General features: G+C 34.1%; 1 long non-coding RNA gene and 1 pseudogene across 2 annotated transcripts in view; one reads left to right on the top strand and one right to left on the bottom strand.

Annotated features, from left to right (window-relative positions):
• LOC135213431 (uncharacterized) overlaps positions 1-22,261 on the top strand; it is a 105,743-nt gene that overhangs the window by 63,203 nt on the left and 20,279 nt on the right. The gene's annotated exons all lie outside the window — the stretch shown is intronic.
• The window catches only part of LOC135213222 (organic cation transporter protein-like), a 41,550-nt pseudogene that overhangs the window by 5,772 nt on the left and 13,517 nt on the right, over positions 1-22,261 (bottom strand).

The raw sequence follows: 22,261 nt of genomic DNA, 5'->3' as shown, positions 1-22,261 counted from the left end.
CGAGTACGTGATCACATTGCTAAAGCTGGTGAAGGAAGCATCACAATTGCAGAAAGAAGTCTTGACTAAAATCGTGCATGAAAGATGTGGTTTTCTGTATGTTTGGTGAGAAATATAATATAGCAAGGCTCTTGACACTGTACCCCTGTTAAATGACACCATATCACGTCGAATCAAAGAGATGGCAGATAACTGTGAAACCGTGTTAATAAACCGCATAAAAACATGTCCTGTGGGCTTCACCATTCAGCTTGATGAATCACCGATGTTGCCGGGTTAGCTGTCAATCCTTGTGTTTGTACGATATGTGTCAGAAGAATCTGTGCATGAATTCAGATTTGCTGTTGTGCCAAGCTCTCGTGACAACTACAAGATGTGAGGATATATTTAAGATATCAGACACATACTTCGGAAAAAAATGATCTTAGTTGGGACCTTTGCATTGCTGTTTGCACTGATGGTGCAAAGGCAATGACAGGCTCAGTAAAGGGTGTAATTGGTCTCATCAAAAATGTTGCACCTGCTGTGGAGCATAGACACTGTTGCCTCCATAGAGAAGCACTAGCTGTGAAAAAGATGCCAAGTGATCTAAAAGAGACACTTAATGAAATAATCAAGGTAGTTAATTTCATCAAGGCTAAGCCTCTTCCTTCTCGAGTGTTTGCCTCATTGTGTCAGGAGACGGGATCCATTCGCAAAACCCTGTTGTTACATACAGAAGTTCGTGGCTATCTCGAGGTAAAACTCTTTCACGTGTGTATGAATTGAGAAATGAGATTGAAGTATTTCTGAGGGAGCACAAGTCTTCTCTGCTAAGCCACTTCACTGATGAAGTCTGGGTATGCAAGGTGGCCTATCTTGCAGATTTATTTTGGGAATTGAATGAGCTTAAATTATCATCACAAGGTTCTACTATCAATATTCTGAATGTTCAAGACAGAATTTAATCCTTTCTTTTTAAGGTTGAGTTTTGGGCTGGCTGTATAAAGAAAAACCAGACAGAGTGCTTGCCAAATTGCCATACATTCCTGAATGAAAATTCCTTAGAGTTGGCTGGTAGTACAAGAGACTGCATGATTTTGCACCTACAACAATGAAAAGGAAATTTACGAGAGTACTTTCCAAAACAATCAGACCCTCTGACATGGCTGCGCAACCCATTCATGGATGAGGATAATGTGGTGAAGCAGAATCAGTCAGTGACTAATAAAGAACAGCTTATTGACATTTCAACTGTCCTAACTTTGAAAACTAAATACAACAAGGACTCTCTCCTTCCTTTCTAGATAAGCCTGTTGCATGAGTATCCAGAATTATCTAAACGAGCATTGAAACATCTAATGCCATTGTAACAGCATACATGTATGAAGCACCTTTCTCTATTTATATTGCAACTAAAAAAAAACAAATAATCGAAGCAAGGTTGGATGCAGCACCTGATATGCGTCTGCAGTTAACAAACAGTTCCAGACTTTGATAGTCTCTGTAGCCAGAAGCAAGCTCACCCATCACATTTAAAAAAAGGTAAGAATTTTGATGATGAGTAATAAACTGCATTTTTTTTATTCGTGTGTGTGTGTGTGTGCGTGTGTGTTTGTTGGGGAAGGAAACTCAACATTTATGGGCGACATATCCACATATATTGGGTGAAGGGATTGTAGGGCGTTCCAACGATGCCAGCAAATGCAAGAGGTTTCCGTTAACTGGAAAAGTTTGAGAACCACTGTGAGTGTGGAGGGTATGTATGTGTATAATAGTATACATACTCAAAACTGGGAAAAAATTGCACACTGCCGGTATTATATAACATATGCTTTCTTCAGTAGAAATACGTATGCAATATGGTATATATAATTGAAACTACATCCATCAAAAGTTACACTGATCACATGAAACGGGTACAACGCATATTTTGTTACGTCGTTGTTTTTACCGTATAATCACCAGTAATAAGCCGTAACACGCAATACACCCGCCTCACTCCCCCATTTGCATATCTTTGACGGCACGTGTGGCCGCAAAGCGTAGTATTTACTACATCGTCCATTGAGGAACTCCCCGAAACGCAGCAGGCGTCATCTGGTTGGTCGACAGCTCGGTGTAGGCGGAGTCCGAGAAGCACACCCACCGAGCCAGCCAATCGGAGCTCTCGCTCGAACTGGGTTGCTCAAGCTTGAATGAAAACAGGGTGCGTTCCACATATTTCTTATATTGGTAATAATTATTGTTAAGCGTTTTTTTTTTTAAATAGATTATTATTTGTTCTGTGAGCGTATTTGGTAGACGAAGTTTTCTTACGCATTTTAAGCTATGCCGTCGAGTACAAGTGTACCAGCCAATAATCCTTCGATACAAATACGTAAAATTCACGTACTTAGCGAACTAGTTATTTCCAGAATTTACTAGGACACGTTTTTGTAATGTCTGATGTGACGTATACCGGATCAGCATCTAGCTATACAGTATTTTTCAAATATAGCTTCTCCCTTATGAGGATTCAAAATGCTATTTCAGCCGCGAATTGATCGCTGTTATATTTATTACATTCAAAAGTTCAATTATGTGTCACCTGGACTGTGTCCAACGAAGTCGTTTCATATAATTCGTAGCAATTTGAAAAAAAAAAATGTAAAAAAATCATTCAACACTTATCTTTATTTCTCTAAGCATTCTTTAACGAAAAAGGTGTCAATTATACGAATCTACTTAACCTAATCTCAACCAAAGTAGATGATTGCTTGAGAGAGAGAGAGAGAGAGAGAGAGAGAGAGAGAGAGAGAGAGAGAATGTCATTCTTGTCATTTTTACGGGAGTTAAGTTCATTCAACTACTGCAGTACTTTTCTTTTCCTTAAAATCTTGAGTTTTATAATAACACGCGTAAACTCAAACTTCTGGCAGCTGTGGAAGCCCCACATACGTCAATCATTTCTCTTGTGAGTAATCCATGACCTCCGTAGCAAACTGGGACTGTTATAGCGCTTGTGAATGTCGTATCGTCAGTGAATGCCATACCCCAAAAAGAACTATCGTAATTATTACAATTCACACGTCGCTATATACTACAGTATAGATTCACATCAATCGCGCATTTGACGTCTAGGCCAGTCCTTTACGACGCTCCTGATTAGCTGTGGATAAGCCAATCGCAGGGCTGGAAACTCGCAGTCTCTCTCGAGAGTTCACGTCGGCAGGATGTATGTTCCACCTCTCCTGAAAGACGTATCCCTCAGGAGAGGTGGAACGCACATCCTGCCTATATGAACTCTCGAGAGAGATTGAGAGTTTCCAGCCTTGTGATTGGCTTATCTACAGCCAATCAGGAGCGTCGTAAAGGACTGGCCTAGACATCAGATGCACGGTTGATGTGAATCTACTTGTTTAAATTCTTTCACTGGATGGGTGACCAGTAGATTGTGATATGGAAGTGTTTATGGTACTCACCAAATTCTGCAAGGTCAACAAAATTCCAAATCTGGAATTTTATATTCGCTCTGAATATCAGCCGGAATTCGGATTTGTTTTTCAATATAATTTATTCTTACTAGTTTTATAAACGAAATAAAAATTTACATTATTATAAAATTGGTAGTATGCGTATTATTTTATTCCTGAAAGATAAGATTTTTTTCAAATTTATTCAAATGATAATATAGGTCTTCCCCAAATAGGTTAGAGTAGGCAGGGAAGGTCTGCCATTTGTTTTTATTACTGTTATTTGTTTAAACACCAGAGTAATTTTGAAAACAGTCAAATTACCTAGGAAAAGTGTTCTCAGAGTTTGTAAAGGCAGAGAGATAAAATTGGGGAAGAGGAAAATGAAGAGAAGCCTGTAAGACAAACATTCCTTTAAGTAGTCGTCATTTCCGTGTGCTACTTGCCGTTTTAAAGTACCAAAATAATGTTATTTTTAAGTAACAAAATAGTGCAAGTTGTGTCCAAATCATGCAATTTTTAAGCACAAAAAAGAATTAATTCTTAGTTACCAGAATATGGCCCTTTTAAGTACCAAAATAATGTGTTTTTAAGTAACAAAATAATGCAAGTTGTGTCAAAATCATGCAATTTTTTAGTACCGAAATAATGCCATTTTTAAGCATAGAAAAATTAATTTTTACCTACCAAAATATTGCCACTTTTAAGAACCAAAATAATGCAGTTTTTAAGTACCGGAATAATGTCATTTTTAGGTAACAAAATAATGCAAGTTGTATCAAAATCATGCAATTTTTAAGTACCGAAAGAATGACTTTTTAAGTACCCCAAAAACATTAAGTTTTAAGTACCAAAATAATGTCACTTTTAAGTAACAAAATAATTCGTGCAATTTTTAAGTACCGAAATAATGCCATTTTTAAGTACCAAAAAATTATTTTTTAAGTACAAAATAATGCCACTTTTAAGTAACAAAATAATGTCATTTTTAAGTAACAAAATAATGCAAGTTGTATCAAAATCATGCAGTTTTTAACAGCACAAAATAATGATATTTTTTTGTTTAGCACAAAAAATGGATTTTTCGTACCAAATAATGCAACTTTTAAGTAACAAAATAATGCAGATTTTAAGTAACAAAATATGTAATTTTTTAAGTAACTTTTCCCAAAATAATGCAACTTTTAAGTAACAAAATAATGCAAATTTTAAGTAACAAAATAATGTAATTTTTAAGTACCAAAAATAATGCAACTTTTAAGTAACAAAATATGCAGATTTTAAGTAACAAAAATAATGTATTTAAGTACCAAAATAATGCAACTTTTAAGTAACAAAATAATGCAGATTTTAAGTAACAAAATAATGTAATTTTTAAGTACTAAAATAATGCAACTTTTAAGTAAACAAAATAAATGCAGTTTTTAAGTACCGAAATAATGGCATTTGTAAGCACAAAAAAAATAATTTTTATGTACCAAAATATGTCATTTTTAAGTAACAAAATAATGCAAGTTGTATCAATATCATGCATTTTTTAAGAACTGAAATAATGCCATTTTTAAGCACACAAAAAATTAATCTTTTTGTACTAAAATAATGTCATTTCTAAGTAACAAAATAGTGCAAGTTGTATCAAAATCATGCAATTTTTAAGTACCGAAATAATGGCATTTTTAAGCACAAAAAAAATAATTTTTTGTACCAAAATAATGTTACTTTCAAGTAACTAAATAATGTCATTTTTAAGTAACAAAATAATGCAAGCTGTATCAAAAGCATGCAATTTTTAAGTACCGAAATAATGCCATTTTTAAGCACAAAAAAAATCATTTTTTATGTACCAAAATAATGTCATTTTTAAGTAACAAAATAATGCAAGTTGTATGAAAATACCGTAGCAGCAGTAACAGGAGATTAATAGCCTGTGCTGTTTGCAATAACTTCAAGACTGACACCTTCGCAAGGCCATTTGTGTAACCCAGTACGTTGTATCACCATTACGCAATGACTGGCGCCCTTGTTTAAGAGCGGAATAACGCTGGATAAGATGAGGTTGACTAATAACTACGCCGCTGAACCCAATATGCGTCTACTCTCTACTTTCCGTCGCACGTAGATTTCGAGACGTAATAAAAACTAAACAGATCTTGCTTTATCATCCAGCGTCGTCGTATATTGTTTTTATTTATATTTTTAATACTTTGAGACGTAGAAATAACTAAATAGATCTTGCTTTATTATTCAGCGTCGTCGTATTATTGTTTTTATATATTTTTATACTTTGAGACGTAGAAATAACTAGATAGATGTTGGGTTTATTATATAGCTTTATGTAAAGTTTGTTTAGTTTTAGTTACATTAATTCTCTTTATCGCTGACTCGGGGAGTAAGTCAACAAACTATGTTGTTGTTGTTGTTTTTTTTGTGTGTTAAGAAAGCCCTTTGGAAAAGTCTAAAAAATAAGTCTGGAAAAAGGTGTTCGCGTTTAGTTAGAAATACAGGCATTTTAGGATAGGATACTGTAGCCAAAATAGAAAAGCTTGAAGACATCGTGCGGTCAACCTTTACATATACTATATATATATCTATATATATATATATTATAATATATATATATATATATATATGTGTGTGTGTGTGTGTGTGTGTGTGTGTGTTTGTGTATGTATATATGTACATATATACTATATATATATATATATATATATATATATATATATATAATATATATATATATATATATATATATATATATATACATACATAGCGTGCATGTATTGTATTAAATGCACTAACAATCTCTCTCTCTCTCTCTCTCTCTCTCTCTCTCTCTCCTCTCTCATTATTCATATCACTTGTATTTTATTAATTCTGAACATAATAAACAATTATATCTGTATAATTTGTATATGTGAATGGTTGACTGCTTAATAGTTATGGGGTGATGGAGAATACAGATCGCCTAATTTGTTTAAATACGAATTTCATAAATTTCAAATATATATAATAAAAAATTTTAATTTTTTGTAATATGAATGTAGTAAGACTCAAATATGTTAGACAAAAATTTGTTCTTTTTTTTTTTTCAATGTCATAAACCTATGATATGTTAGAAAAAAAATTGTCATTATTTGTCATAAACCTAGAATATGTTACAAAAACAAATGTCATAATTTTTTCAACATAAATGTCATAAACCTCGAATATGTTAGAAGGAAAAACTTTTTTTTTTTTTTCATATTGGATGTCATAAACTAGAATATGATAGAAAAAAAAGTCATTTTTTCAATATGAATGTGATAAACCTCGAATATGTAAAAACTGATTGTCATGATTTTTATAATATATATGTCATTAATCTCGAATAGGTTAGAAAAAATATTGTCATATGTCTAAATATCATACACCTCGAATACTTTAGAAAAAATACTGTCATATTTTCAATATGAATTTCATAAACCTTTGATACGTTAGAGCAAATATTGTCACATTTTTCGTATAAATATCATAAACCTCGAATAGTTTAGAAAAAATATTGTCATATTTTAATATGAATATCATAAACTTCGAATACGTAGCAAAAAATACTGTCATATTTTGTAGCTGATATCCTGATTTAAATCAACAAAAAGTAAGCCCAGTACAGTATGTAAAACCCAGAAAGTTATGGCCACCATTATAATCTGCAATTACATTTGCAACGCAATGAACAGGCCGTATTTACGGCTTGCACCTTATCTGTTCACCTTCTGTTTATCTCGTCCCGTCCGTCGTAGTCAATCCTCATCGAAGCGTCGCAGTTGGAGAGGTCAGTCGTGTCGCATGATGTCGCATCTCGTAGTATGGTAGTACGCATTGTTTACTACGTCTCGACTCATTCATCATTCCAAGGATGAGAGAGATACGAGACACTCAATCATTGAGAGAGGCTGCGCGCGCAGGCAGTGTTGTTGTTGATGATCATGATGCTGTTCTACCCATTAACCTTCCGTGTGGCATTGGGGCACCGCTCCCGCTTGGGGGGCATGGGGTTTGTTTGTTTGATTGTTTGTTTGTTTGTTTGATTTACTTTATTGAAAGGTAACTGTGTGGCGTTTCTGGTTTATTGAGAAAGTGACGCTCAAGTTGATCATTACATACATACATACACACACACACACACACACACATATATATATATATATATATATATATATATATATGTGTGTGTGTGTGTGTGTGTGTGTATATATATGTATATATATATATATATATACTATATTTATATGTATATATTATTTTATATATATTGTATATTATAAATGTAGTATACATATTATATGCATAAATATGCACGTATATACGTATATGTACATATAAACATATATACTTATATATAAATGCATGTGTCTATGTATATATGTACAAATTTGTGTTTGTACATGTATACATAGCTTTTGTGAGGTAATTTCTCCTAATGCCCCACTGATTTCCTTTGAGTGAGGAATCGGAGAGAGATACTGACGATAAAATAGTCAATAACTTCTTCTCAACTCTGTATCATGTGTATATCATACGCGTATTCATACCTTTAAACTAACATACACGAAAAATAATGAAAGTTGTACGTGAACATTTCAGAAATTGAATCGTTCTATGGAGGAAAAAATGTCAGTTAGTGAGGTAGTGCTTGTTATTTTGTATATCGCTTCACATTAATATACAAATTAATTCTTTATATGATCGTAAATAATTTAAATTTAAAATTGAGGTGAACGTATGTATGTCTGCATTTATTAATATATATATATATATATATATATATATATATATATATATATATATATATATATATATATATATATATATATATATATATATATATATATATATATATATATACTTATAATTCATGTAAGTGTATAAAAAAACCATCAACAGTTTAATCGAAAATGTAATACATTACTACTATAAAAACAATACATCTTGTATTTTCCCATGTATATTTTGATCTATTTATTTATTCGTTTAGTAATTATCTTTTCCCGTTTTCTAACTAACCGATGGCTTCTCTCTGTATTTCCTACGTTCTTCTGTAACTTTTTCTTGAATTTCAAGTTAGTGGCCCACCGTAGGGTTTCTCCATACTTATAGGGAATTATCTTCTGTATAATAATAATAATAATAATAATAATAATAATAATAATAATAATAACCTCTTTCCAATGAACACCATATTCTTTGACGGATTGAATTTCAAGTCAGTATAATAATAATAATAATAATGATAATAATAATAATAATAATAATAATCCGAGTGGATCTGACATATAACCACCCACCCCCTGCAAACCTGTTTGTCCTGCCCGGGTGGTAGAGGCGGGGTACATAGGGGATCAGGAGGGTATAGGTGAGACAGCAACCCTGTGTTCTAGCGCAGCCAGTTGGAGGATACCCTAGGACAACGTAGTGTATTTAGAATCATGCGCAGCAGCTCGCGTTAGGAGGAAAATTCGCAGTAACTCGAGCCATTGAGAAGATATTGGGATGACTGACAACACCGATAGATAATAAGTGACTCCCTCTGGATAAACCACCCGGTATTCCCCGGTTTCATTGTGGTTTGGGAATCCTGACTACCCAGGGAATGGTTTAATCGGACTGAAAGCTGATTGTGCAACGGCCATTGGTCGGATTCCCCGAATATCTTAAGGCTCTCTCTCTCTCTGGTATTTAACTCTGATAAATGTGAATCAATAAACTATGGAGACAGAGAAGGAAAGCTATATGCATATAGGGGACCTAATAATGAGACAATCACAAATAAGGAAGCAGTTAAAGACCTTGGTGTGATGATGAATAGGAACATGTTATGCAACGATCAAATAGCAATTCTATTGGCAAAATGTAAAGCAAAAATGGGAATGTTGTTACGGCATTTTTCCCCCCCCCCCCAAAACAAGAAAAGCTGAACACATGATTATGCTTTATAAAACATATGTTCGTAGTCCACTTGAATATTGCAATATGATATGGTACCCACACTATCAAAAGGATATTGCACAAATAGAGAGTGTACAAAGGTCCTTTACAGCTAGAATAGAAGAAGTTAAGGACCTTGACTACTGGGAAAGACTACAATCCTTAAAATTATATAGTCTAGAAAGGAGGAAGAGAAACGCTACATGATAATTCAGGCATGGAAACAGATAGAAGGAATAGCTGAAAACATCATGGAGCTAAAAATATCAGAAAGAGCAAGCAGAGGTAGATTAATAGTGCCCAAAACTATACCAGGAAAAATAAGGAAAGCACACAAGATATTAATCCACTTCGCACCAGCATCGATAATGCAGCGTCTATTCAATGCGTTGCCAGCTCATCTGAGGAATATAACAGGAATGAGCGTATATGTGTTTAAGAATAAGCTCGACAAATATCTAAACTGCATCCCAGACCATCCAAGATTGGAAGATGCAAAATATACCGGAAGATGTAATAGCAACTCTCTGGTAGACATTAGAGGTGCCTCATACTGAGGGACCTGGGGCAACCCGAACAAGATGTAAGGTCTGTAAGGTAAGGTCTCTCTCTCTCTCTGTTATTCACGCGTTTTCCTTCTGTCTTCATCTTTCTGTGTTTATATGTGAGATGTAAGTTTATGCAGTATAGAATGTAGTGAATAATACTGCTGTGGAAATGTAGTTTTATTTACATATATGTATTATATATGATTTTAAATGTGCATATGAATAGATAAAATATATATGTGTGTGTATGTGTATAAATATGTGTATAAATTTTTATATTTACAATTATACATACACACACACACACACACACACACACATATATATATATATATATATATATACATATATATATATATATATATATTTAAGAATAAGAAGGATTTGAATACTAGATTTAATGCATAAGAGTAGATACTAATTGATTTGTTGAAAGAGTATATATGGGTTCCCATCGCATTACCAACATTAGCTGGAGTGGCTTAAACCCTTATTGCATTATATGGAATTAGAAGCAGTGAATTCACTCCGTGTGACTTTCCTCTTTATCCTTTCCTCTTACCCTTTCCTCTTAGCTTTTCCTCTTTACCCTTTCCTCTTTACCCTTTCCTCTTAGCCGTTCCTCTTACCCTTTCCTCTTAGCTTATCCACTTACCCTTTCCTCTTTACCCTTTCCTCTTAGCCTTTACCTCTTTACCCTTTACTCTTACCCTTACTCCTTTCAGCCTTTTCCTCCTACCCTTTCCTCTAGCCTTTACCTCTTAGCCTTTCCTTCCTAACCTTACCTCCTTACCCTTTCCATCTTACCTTTCCTCTTACCCTTTCCTCTTAGCCTTTCCTCCTACCCTTTCCTCTTACCCTTTCCTCTTAGCCTTTCCTCCTACCCTTTCCTCTTACCCTTTCCTCTTAGCCTTTCCTCTTACCCTTTCCTCTTAGCCTTTCCTCTTACCCTTTCCTCTTATGCTGAACGTTATTTGGTTGTTATAAATATATGATGCAACTTAGTAGTATCATAATGAAATTCGACTGCTTACTGGCACCTCAGTTGCTTAAATCATAGCGTAGATAGTTCATTAAAGAATTTCGATTTGGAAATTGTGGGATGTTATCATTATTATTTGAAAAAAAAAAATACTGTGTAAATACTAAATACAAGTAAACAAGTTATTACTCAATAATCTTGTGGGCTTTCTTTTTCCATGTTCAGAAGAAAGCTGAAAGAAGTTTTTGTTTGGTTCATTATTATTATTATTATTATTACTATTATTATTATTACCACGCCAGTCGTGTAAGAATGCGAATGTCTCAGTGCCTAAAATTCTCTGAAATCAAAAACCCTAAATGCAGTGCGTTTTAACCACTGAACCTGAATCTTCTGGCGCCGAGAATATTACTATAACCACCAACTTGTGCATTAATTCAAGGTGCCTATATCTAGCGATTAACCCATCTCGTGGTTCGCAGCCTCAAGTCTTCGTTCGTGGAATGATGTCATACAATTGGCATTCGCCCGAACACTTGTGACGGCGGGCATGTAGGCGATTTAGAAAACACGGAGACATTGTGTTGTCGTTTTGCATGACAGAAGACACCGGTCTCTCATGGCCAATAGAAGACGCCGTGTTGAAGACATTAGCCATCGCCATCTTGAATTCAAGATGGCGATGGATTAGCGCCCTTGGAAGCCCGCGACCACCAAGATGCCGGTTTCTGCCCAATTTGTCATGGGCGACGGGATGATTCTCGTGGATAAAGTAACTGGTCATCATATTTAGATTCCTGGTAAGGTCTTCCCAGTTTAAGTGTGCAGTCATTTACTTTGGGTTACGAAGTATTCCTTCCAAAAGGCTACCTTTATCTGGTGCGTTTTCAGCGTTGCTTTCTGATCCTTGGTACTGACAGTCTCTAAGGGTATTTGAACTGCATAACTAATTGCTGTTTAGAGCATTGGTATTCCATAGGCAATACCTGTTAACAGCATTGGTATTCCATAGGAAGTGGCTGTTAACAGCATTGGTATTCCATAGGAAATGGTTGTTAACAGCATTGGTATTCCATAGGAAAGAACATGGCCTTGTTGGTTAACAGCATTGGTATTCCATAGGAAATGGCTGTTAACAGCATTGGTATTCCATAGGAAATGGCTGTTAACAGCATTGATATTCCATAGGAAATGGCTGTTAACAGCATTGGTATTCCATAGGAAATGGCTGTTAACGCATTGAATTTCATTAAGGAAATGGCCCTGTTAACAGCATTGGTATTCCATAGGAAATGGCTGTTAACAGCATTGATATTCCATAGGAAATGGCTGTTAACAGCATTGGTATTCCATAGGAAATGGCTGTTAACAGCATGAATTAAGAAAAGGCATTATCCATTCCATTAGGAAATGGCGTTAACAGCATTGGTCATAGGAAATGGCCTAACAGATGGTATTCCATAGGAAATGGCTGTTAACAGCATTGGTATTCCATAGAAAATGGCTGTTAATAGCATTGGTATTCCATAGAAAATGGCTGTTAACAGCATTGGTATTCCATAGAAAATGGCTGTTAACAGCATTTGTATTCCATAGCCAATGGCTGTTAACAGAATTGGTATTCCATAGAAAATGGCTGTTAACAGCATTGGTATTCCACAGAAAATGGCTGTTAACAGCATTTGTATTCCATAGCCAATGGCTGTTAACAGAATTGGTATTCCATATTAAATGGCTGTTAATGGCACTGGTATTCCATAGTAAATGGCTGTTAACAGAATTGGTATTCCATAGTAGATGGCTGTTAAGAGCATTGGTATTTTTGGTATTCCATAATCAGCGGCTGTTAACAGCATTGGTATTCTATAGGAAATGGCTGTCAAAATCTGTTTGTTAACAGCGTTAGGTTCAAGTATCTTTGTGCATGCACTTATCGTGTAAAATGATACACACCTTTTCAGAGTTTCTTGGCCTGTATTCAATCCCAGAGATACTAAGTGACATTATTAGACCTAGGTGGCCGCGAGTTCGATTCTCGGTCAATCCATTGAGGGGTCAGAGATGTGAATTTCTGGTGATAGAAGTTCACTCTCGTCGTGGTTCGGAAGTCACGTAAAGCCGTTTGTCCCGTTGCTGAATAACCACTGGTTCCATGCAACGTAAAAGCACCATACAAACAAACAAACAAACGCTTTACTTGCTTAGACTGAATTTAATCTGGACATCCATACATTGCAAAAGATGTGTCGTGTATATGTAAAATTTATACATTTGAGTGCTGTCGTCGTACCTCGTAAAATGAATTTCATACATATATTTTTCTATGTACAGATGATTAACATTGCGTTTGGCAGTTACATAATCTTGAACACTATATTGCAGAGCAACATTATGTTAGGTGCAGTTGCTAAATGTCTTAACCTTATGTTTAGTGGTGCGTGTACGCTAGTATTCAAACAAATCGGTATCTTCGTTAAAACTCAGTTTTACGGCTAAAATGGTTCCATTATATTGCTAATAATCCTTCTTGGAGTAAAGTTCTCTTATGTCCCCAGCCTGGTAAGATAATTATAATCACTGGAGTAATCTCAAGAAACGGTACAATTCCCAAAAAAGCGTTGGCCGAGCTGGCCCTTCCGGACAACAGCTCTCCAGCTGAGCGGGGTCCGGAGAAAGGAACTCGTGGCCCTAGGTTGGGTTAGGTTAAGTTAATTTTGAGAGGATATTTGGATAAAAAATTGTGGGAGTGGGAAACTTCATGAGATTATTTTCAAAAAGATTCTATGGTTAGCTTTTAAAATATGGTGTCCCGCTCTTTCAGGGAAGGTCCTGTACTCGGTTACAGTCGGGGAATATGCGACCCGGAGAGACCACGAGAGACCAAAAAAAGGGACCAAAAGAGGTATTTCGTTACTTTTGACAGCAGGTCTCTTTGTGTGGGTCATGAGTTTTCCGCAGAAAGCGAGTGGTCTCGGAACCCTGTGTGGCAGGATGCTTTTTATAAAAGACCTAACCTTTCTGGGAAGATGAACCCTTATCTTTCAGAATTATCTCTGACTGAAAAGAACGCGAAAGAAATATGCTGTTTTTAATATAACTAGAAAAAGAATTAGACATTTGCTTGTTTGGTTTCACTTAATAACAATCGCCGAGTATGTACAGGAATTCGCCTTGCATTTTACTGACTAATTCATATTTTTGTCTATTTATTTATTAACTTATTAGTTTAGGTTTTTAATTATTTAATTTTATGATAACTGATCTCTTCTTTCTGTATTTCTTATTACATTCTGTAACTTTTTACAAATAAAAACCATATTCTTTGAAGCTTCAATTTCAGGGTAAATGGCTTACACTTGTAGGCTATATAGTTCCAAATAAATGAGGGTTTATCTTCTGACTAATAATGATAATAATAAAATAATAATAAATAGTATAGGTAGTAGACCCTCTTTTAAACATGTGGTGTTGAAAGTGATAACTGCTTCAGTGTATAATAATAATAATAATAATAATAATAATAATAATAATATAATAATAATAATATATGTAGTAGACCCTCTTTTAAACATGTTGTGTGGAGGTGATGTGTTGAATTGTATAGCAGCATCAGTGGATAATAATAATAATAATAATAATAATAATAATAATTCTGTTTAGACAAAGTAGTAGAATTGAAAGTGACCGGAACCGGTATAAAAATCCTTTGCTTTTGTTTATCAGTATCATGGCATACATCTTATTATTATTATAATTTCATTATTATGTTTGCATGTGTACTTGCGTATGTGTATGTGTGGCCTTTGTGTACGCAGTTTCCGAGCAGCTGAAATTTAAAAAAAAAAATCAGCAAGGAGAAATCATCTGCCGGAAGTACCAAAGAATAACTGGAATTCCTGATGTTACGTCTCTCTCTCTCTCTCTCTCTCTCTCTCTCTCTCTCTCTCTCTCTCTCTCTCATGGTGCGTCATTTAGTGGCATTTTACGTTTGATAATCCGAGTTCATTTTGCTATGTCATTGTATGTTGCGTGTTAAATGCTATCAATGCTATCGGCAGGCTTGAGATAGACTCTCTCTCTCTCTCTCTCTCCTCAGGTTCCTTTTAAATTTTTTTATGCATGTGTTTCTAACATCTTTGTTTAGGTATATATAATATATCACGTACTATTATGCATAACCTATCTATTATATAAATGGGGGAAAAGAAAACCACGTTTGTTTGTTTTTTGTGTGTTTGTTCCAAGTGAACCCCGGTCAGTAGATAGGAATTTGGTACAAGTGTTAAGCTAACATAGGGTTCAAACAGGGAGGTTAATTAGATTTTCTTAAAAACATATATAACCTCCTTAAAAAGTTATTATTTCTACCCCCAAGATTGTAACTTTCTTACTTTTGGGCCGATTTGGTTCAAATTTGAAACGCAGGCTATTGGTGCTAATTGCATTACTCCAAAATAGTTTTCCAACCATAGTCCAAATAGGGAGGTGGATTAAAAGGGGGTGGGGGTAACATGTGAAAATAACCAAAAACGACAGATGTTAGTGTCTAATCCATGTTTTCGAGGTTGCTGAGATGAATAGTGACACTCCTGATGTCTTTCAAGTCCAAGATCAGCCCAGAAAAGGGAGAGAGTGAAGGGGAAAGAATATGTGGGAGAAGAAAGTGAGAGTGAGAGAAGAGGGATTTGGAGAGAGAAAGAGAGAGAAAGTTTGTTGGTTGTCATGGACAGTTTTCCCGGGCAGCTCCGGTTAGGTCAGCCAGTTATATGTGTGTGTATGTATGTGTGTATATATATATATATATATATATATATATATATATATATATATATATATATATATATATATATATATATATATATATGATATATATATATATATATATATATATATATAAATGTATGTATGTATATTTTAGTATTATGTATTTACAGCTACTGTTTTGAGAAATAGTTGCTGCTTTCATACTCTGTTTTTGAATGGAAAATATCATAAGTAACGCTTGCTATGGCTTACTGTGCATGAAAAATGGTAGTTATGAACGTGATGTTGAAGGTCAAAGCTATCCATGAATACAAGTCGATTTGGTATTGATTTGACATTCAATTATTAGCAGTTTTATAATTTATCGATTGAACTTATCGACATTTGACAGAATTGCTGTTAAGAGAAAAGAGACAGAGTGGAAGGTTTTTGGTAATGTTTCCAATCTCAGTTGTCTTATAATAAAGATGGAAAGTTTATAGTTAATGTTTCCAATTAAACGTTTCTTGTAATAGAGATGGAAAGTTTTTGGTAATGTTTCCAATTAAGCTCCTTTTATATTAAAGAAGGATAGTTTTCAGTAATGTTTCCAATAAAAATTTTCTTTTAATAGAGATGGAAAGTTTTTGATAATGTTTCCAATTAAACTTTTCTTAAAATAAAGATGGAAAGGTTTTTGGTAATGTTTCCAATTAAACCCTGCTTGTATTATATAAGATATAATGAAACTTTTACCGAAAGAAAGAGAATGAAAGCGAACGAGACTCATCACCTGATGCCGGATGACCACGCTGATGAAGAGAGAGAGAGAGAGAGAGAGAGAGACAATAAATGAGAATGGTTGTGTCCCAGACACTATAAATTTCAACGCCCACCAATCACGTGGTCGGACCATCACGCAAGGATCCGTTAAGGTGGAAGCCACCTAAGATTTGGCGCCATTCTCACCCTTATTGAATGATGACGCAATATTTTGGCGCGAAGTGTGAGAGACGCTGAAATGGCGCTTAAAACTTATCGACTCTCTCTCTCTCATCTCTCTCCTCTGTCTCTTTCTCTCTCTGCCTCTCTCATCAGTCTGGGATTAAAACCCCTTTACTTTCCCTTTGCTTTTTTTTGTTAAACGAATAATTGAGGCAGGGGAGAAAAGTATAGGCGTGTAGGGGTGTGCAAAAGATGGCATTAGGCCCAATTTTTTCAAAGGAGAGCCGATGGACTGAATCAGGGTAAACAGCAGCAGCATGATGAGGGTTTCCATAGCCTGAGGTGGAGGAAAGAAACTGTCAATTACTCGAGTCCTTGCTGTGATTATCCTGTCTGCAGCTGGTAGGACGGTGCAGACATGGGAAAGACGAAATAAATATTATATCATATAAGGAGAAACGCTAAGTAAAGGACAAGAAGTCGAAAAGCCTTGTAGAACTCCATTGTTTCTCTTTCCTTCGTGTTGTCTCTATCTATATATATTCATTATTTCCATATGTTCGTGATTCAGTTATATATATATATATATATATATATATATATATATATATATATATATATATATATATATATGTATATATATATATGTATATACATATATATAATATATATATATATATATATATATATATATATCAATGCTTGTGTATGTTTCTAAATACTATTGTTTGTAAATTATGCTCTCTCTCTCTCTCTCTCTCTCTCTCTCTCTCTCTCTCTCTAACACTACACAAACCGACACTCACCCACGCGAAGGCCCAGCCGGAGCCAGTGACCTTAGTAGTTGCGACGCCAAACAATTTCCAGTCATTCAATTTCTCACCCTCAAAGTGCACCGTTCCACCATGACACCTGCCGTGAAATATCTAGGTAATATACTAGCAAGTTATGTCAGTGAATTTACAAGTAAATATCCAGCGGTTAATAAATAACTTTCCCGTATATTTATTGGCGGAAGAAGGGCTGATGTGTAAGGAGATGATTATGTATTCTATTACACAATATAATTACCTTTTTATATTAGTTTTTTAAATCGTTATCGATGAGGGACTGAGAAGTCACTCTCCAATATGGCGTCATCGTGGACGAGAGTCAATTCTTCTAGCTTTCGATAAAAGGTTCATTGTCTCTGGCTTTGTCCTATAGCATTGTGAATAATAGTGGTGATAGAAATAATTAGGAAAGCCGTACATATTTACAGTGCCATTATTGGGAAAATACATTATTATTATTATTATTATTATTATTATTATTATTATTATTATTATTATTATTATTATTATTATTATTATATTATTATTATTTTACCAGATTACTGACCATCAGCCTCCTCAGGGGCTGGCCCGAAGAATTTGTTTTTATTTAAAAAAAAATTCTATTTTATTAGTTAAATTACAATCTTTTTTTTCTAAATTTATAATTGGATTAAGTTCAAATTTGAAGTTTCTTGTCGAAAGCGCTTTTTTGTTTCCCCTTGACAATTGAACGTCATCTACGCTATAAAATCATAAGGTTCGATATTAGCGTCTTTCTTCATGTTTGTTTTGAGCTGGAAATTTGTGAAAGTTTTGGCCATGAATAATTTTTTATTATTTTCTTATTCGAATATTCCAAAGAAAAAATCCTTTTATTCACTATCCCTTCATCCTTTAAAGGACGTGTGAGGGAGCCAAGAAAATCGTAAAAATAGAAGTCCAAACATTATCTGGACTTGAAGGTCATAAAATATAAAACGTAAAAGAAAAATTAAACCATATATTATCTGGACTTAAAGTTTATAAACTGTAACCGTAAAAAAAAATTAAACCAATATTATCTGGACTTCAGGTTTATAAGCCATAAAACGTAAAAGAAAAATTAAACCATATATTATCTGGACTTCAAGTTTATAAACTATAAACCGTAAAAGAACCTTAAACCATATATTATCCGGACTTCACGTTTATAAACCATAAACCGTAACAGAAGAATTAAACCATATACTATAGGGCCTTCAAGTCTTTCAACATAAAACATAAAAGAAATAATAGAAGTCTAAACATATCTGGACCTCAAGCTTTGTTTTGTGGGTCCGTTCTTTTCACACAAAAAGGAAAAAAGTCAGCAACTGATCACGTGACGGGGCCGTGCTTTAGTCTCAGCGCGACCCCTGACCACGGTCTACCAGACTCCTAGACCGTGCTGCTGATGAAAACGGTCTGGAAGTTGCGTCATGCTTCCTGTGAGCCGTTCCACTATCAACTTCTTGTAAACAGAAGTCTAAGAACAGCAAAAAACGATCATAAATATAAACGTCCGTCATTCACATGCGTTATGATAGTAACAAACACAGTACAAAGAAGAAGAATAAGAAAGCTTCGTTATTCATTTGTTTCATTTTGCATCACATTCCTGTGACCCCAAACTCTTTCAAAGCAAGTGCTTGCCTTGTTGCTTTCGACTGCACACTCTCTGCGCTGCGTGCATTGCATCATGCTATGTTGCTTGGCTCTGGTGATTACTGTTTCTGTATTCAACAAGAATATGATATATATATATATATAATATATATATATATAATATATATATAATAATACATATTGATATATATCTATATATATATATAATATATATATATATATTATATATATATATACATATTATATTATTTATATATATATAATATATAATATATATATTATATATATATGTGTGTGTATATAAATGTATGTATATATATATATATATATATATATATATATATATATATATATATATATATATATATATATATATAAGCCTTCAGCCTTTATTTGAGTTTGTTACAGATTTATTTTTGCCTCTTTTTTTTTGAGGTACCTGGTAAGAATCAATTCATTCACCCAAAGGAAATTAACATAAATACTAAGGTGATTTAAACTCAAGTTTCATCTTTGTACTCTAAAATTTTTTTTTACAGTTAGTCGTTCTATCATTTCGTTTTGTTAAGAAATTGTGAAGTGTCTCACTGGCTAATTGAAATGACCCGTTAATTTTGGCATCGTGATAGTATTCAGTAATTTATGGTAAGGTTTACATTTAATTCATAATTTTAAGAATCAACGTAATAATCCCTTAAATTATGAGGAAATAAACATTTCAATTAAATTCGCTAAGGCCCTTTTTTTTTAAGTCGTCTTCCTTAAATCCTTTCCAAAATGTTTCAAGTTTTTGATAATCCGTATTTGATACTTTGTCTGATAATTTTTTGTCTTTGATTATTCGTATTAGATCATGTCTGATAATTGTTTTTGTCTTTGGTAATTCGTGTTTGATCATTTGTCTGATCATTTTTTTACTTTGATAAATAGTATTTGATAATTTGTCCGATATTTGATAATTTGTCCTATTATTTTTTTGTCTTTGATAATTGGTATATTTGATAATTTGTCTGATAATTCGTATTTGATAATTTGTCTGATAATTGTTTTTGTCTGATAATTCGTATTTAATAATTTGACTGATTATTTTTTTGTCTGAGAATTCGTATTTGATAATTTGTCTGATAATTTTTTCTTTGAGAATTCGTATTTGATAATTTGACTGATTATTTTTTGTCTTTGAGTATTCGTATTTGATAATTTTTCTGGTAATTTTTTTTTCTTATTAAATCTTGACTAACTGAGTTATTAACATAAAATAACAACCATGCAACATACAACCCGTGACTAAATAAGGTAAAGAACTCGTGTTAGCATATATCCCCATTTTCAAAACTAGGTCAAAATTAGGGCATTCAATTGACAGAATAGTAAATCTAGCCTAGCAAATTGACAACTTTAGACTGGACCGAACTAGTATAACTATCTTTAAACTGTATTTTATATACCCAGTTCAATTTTTTTTTATTTTTAAGTGAAGGTCAAATCTGATTTCTAACTCGTTTTGGACAAATCATCAAAATTGATGTAGACAGGCCTTTAGAAAAAAAAAATTTCTCAGTTCTGAGTGGGCAAGTGACCCCTTAACTCAGCTTAGAATCTTTATCAGACCAGACAACCTGTAAACTTATTTTATGCAAAGTACCCCGTAAACGTATTTTCTTATGCGAGTACCTCGTAAATTATTTTAAGCGAGTACCCCGTAAACTTATTTTACGCAATACCCCCCCGTAAAACTTATTACGCAAATACCCCGTAAACTTATTTTACGCAAGTACCCCGTAACTTCCCAAATTCTATTCAGACGCCACACTTTCAAAACCTAGCATGAGGATACATTTCTAACCCAATATACTTCATACCTAGACAATCACCTATATATAACACCCCGGGTCACCCTAGGTCAAGCAACACCCGTGCATCCTATTGAAGGCTCTACCCTCCCCCCCCCCCCCCCCCCCCGCGCCCCCCTTCCTTCCCCCCCAAAAGATCAGGGCAGCTGACAATCTCGTTGCAAAGGCAATAGACAGTACATCGATCATGGTCAAATGGGAGACATCCTTCCATTATGAGGCAGTTGGCATGGAGGCATGCATGCAGCAGGGGTTGCAGGGGTTGCTGCTGCTGTTGGTGAGTCTGCTGCTGTTGCTGTTGCTGTTGCTGTTGCTGCAGCAGCAGCTGTTCGCGTATCGCAGCGATCTGCTGACTGTAGTTCTGGCGAGCTTGCTGCACGACCGAAGATTCGTTTCTTGGGCGTCCGGGGTAAGTTGTTGAACCGCGTCGGGACTGGGGGTCTCGCATCAGGAATCGGAAGATGTTCCTGGGTATGATAAAGGAGGCTTGTGTTATTATTATGATTAATTATCATTAATATTATCGAAAGATAATCCTGGAAATATCTAAAGATATTCCTGGAAATGATAAAGTAGGTTTTTGTTATTAATTATTAATAAAAGAGGCATTTTTTGTTATTATTATTAATTATTATTGTTATCGAAAGATAATCCTGGAATATTGAAAGATATTCCTGGATATGTTAAAAGAGGCTTCTTTGTTATTATTATTATTATTATTATTATTTATTATTATTATCGAAAGATAATCCTGGAAATATCGAAAGATATTCCTGGAAATGATAAAAGAGGCTTTTTTTTGTTATTAATTATTTAATTATTATTATCAAAAGATAATCCTGGAAATGATAAAAGAGGCCTTTTTTGTTATTCTTCATTAATTATTATTATCATTATTATTATCGAAAGTAAAATCCTGGAGATATTGAAAGATATTTCCTAGAAAATAAAAAAAGGGTAGGCCTTTATTATTTTATTATTATTATTATTATTTTATTATTATTATTATTATTATTATTATTATTTTATTATTACTATATGTAATAATGATTCGTAGTATCACCTCGAACATTGCATTCATCAAACTTATTTGTCATCTCTCTCTCTCTCTCCTCTCTCTCTCTCTCTCTCTCTCTCTCTCTCTCTCTCAGCGATGCGACCGTCCTAAGCAGTGTTTTTAGATATAATTGCCTCCGCCCACCCCACCCCCATTTTCTCTCTCTCTCTCTCTCTCTCTCTCTCTCTCTCTCTCTCTCTCTCTGTAGATTCTCTATGCCTTGTAAATATTAATTTGGGCGACTTAGGATAGGAGTTACTTGGTCTTTCTGAGCGT

The sequence above is a fragment of the Macrobrachium nipponense genome, chromosome 42 (genome assembly GCF_015104395.2).
Source record: "Macrobrachium nipponense isolate FS-2020 chromosome 42, ASM1510439v2, whole genome shotgun sequence".
NCBI classification, from domain to species: Eukaryota; Metazoa; Arthropoda; class Malacostraca; order Decapoda; family Palaemonidae; genus Macrobrachium; species Macrobrachium nipponense.
The sequence above is the reverse complement of the archived record's forward strand: the minus strand, read 5'-3'. Positions and strand labels throughout refer to the sequence as shown.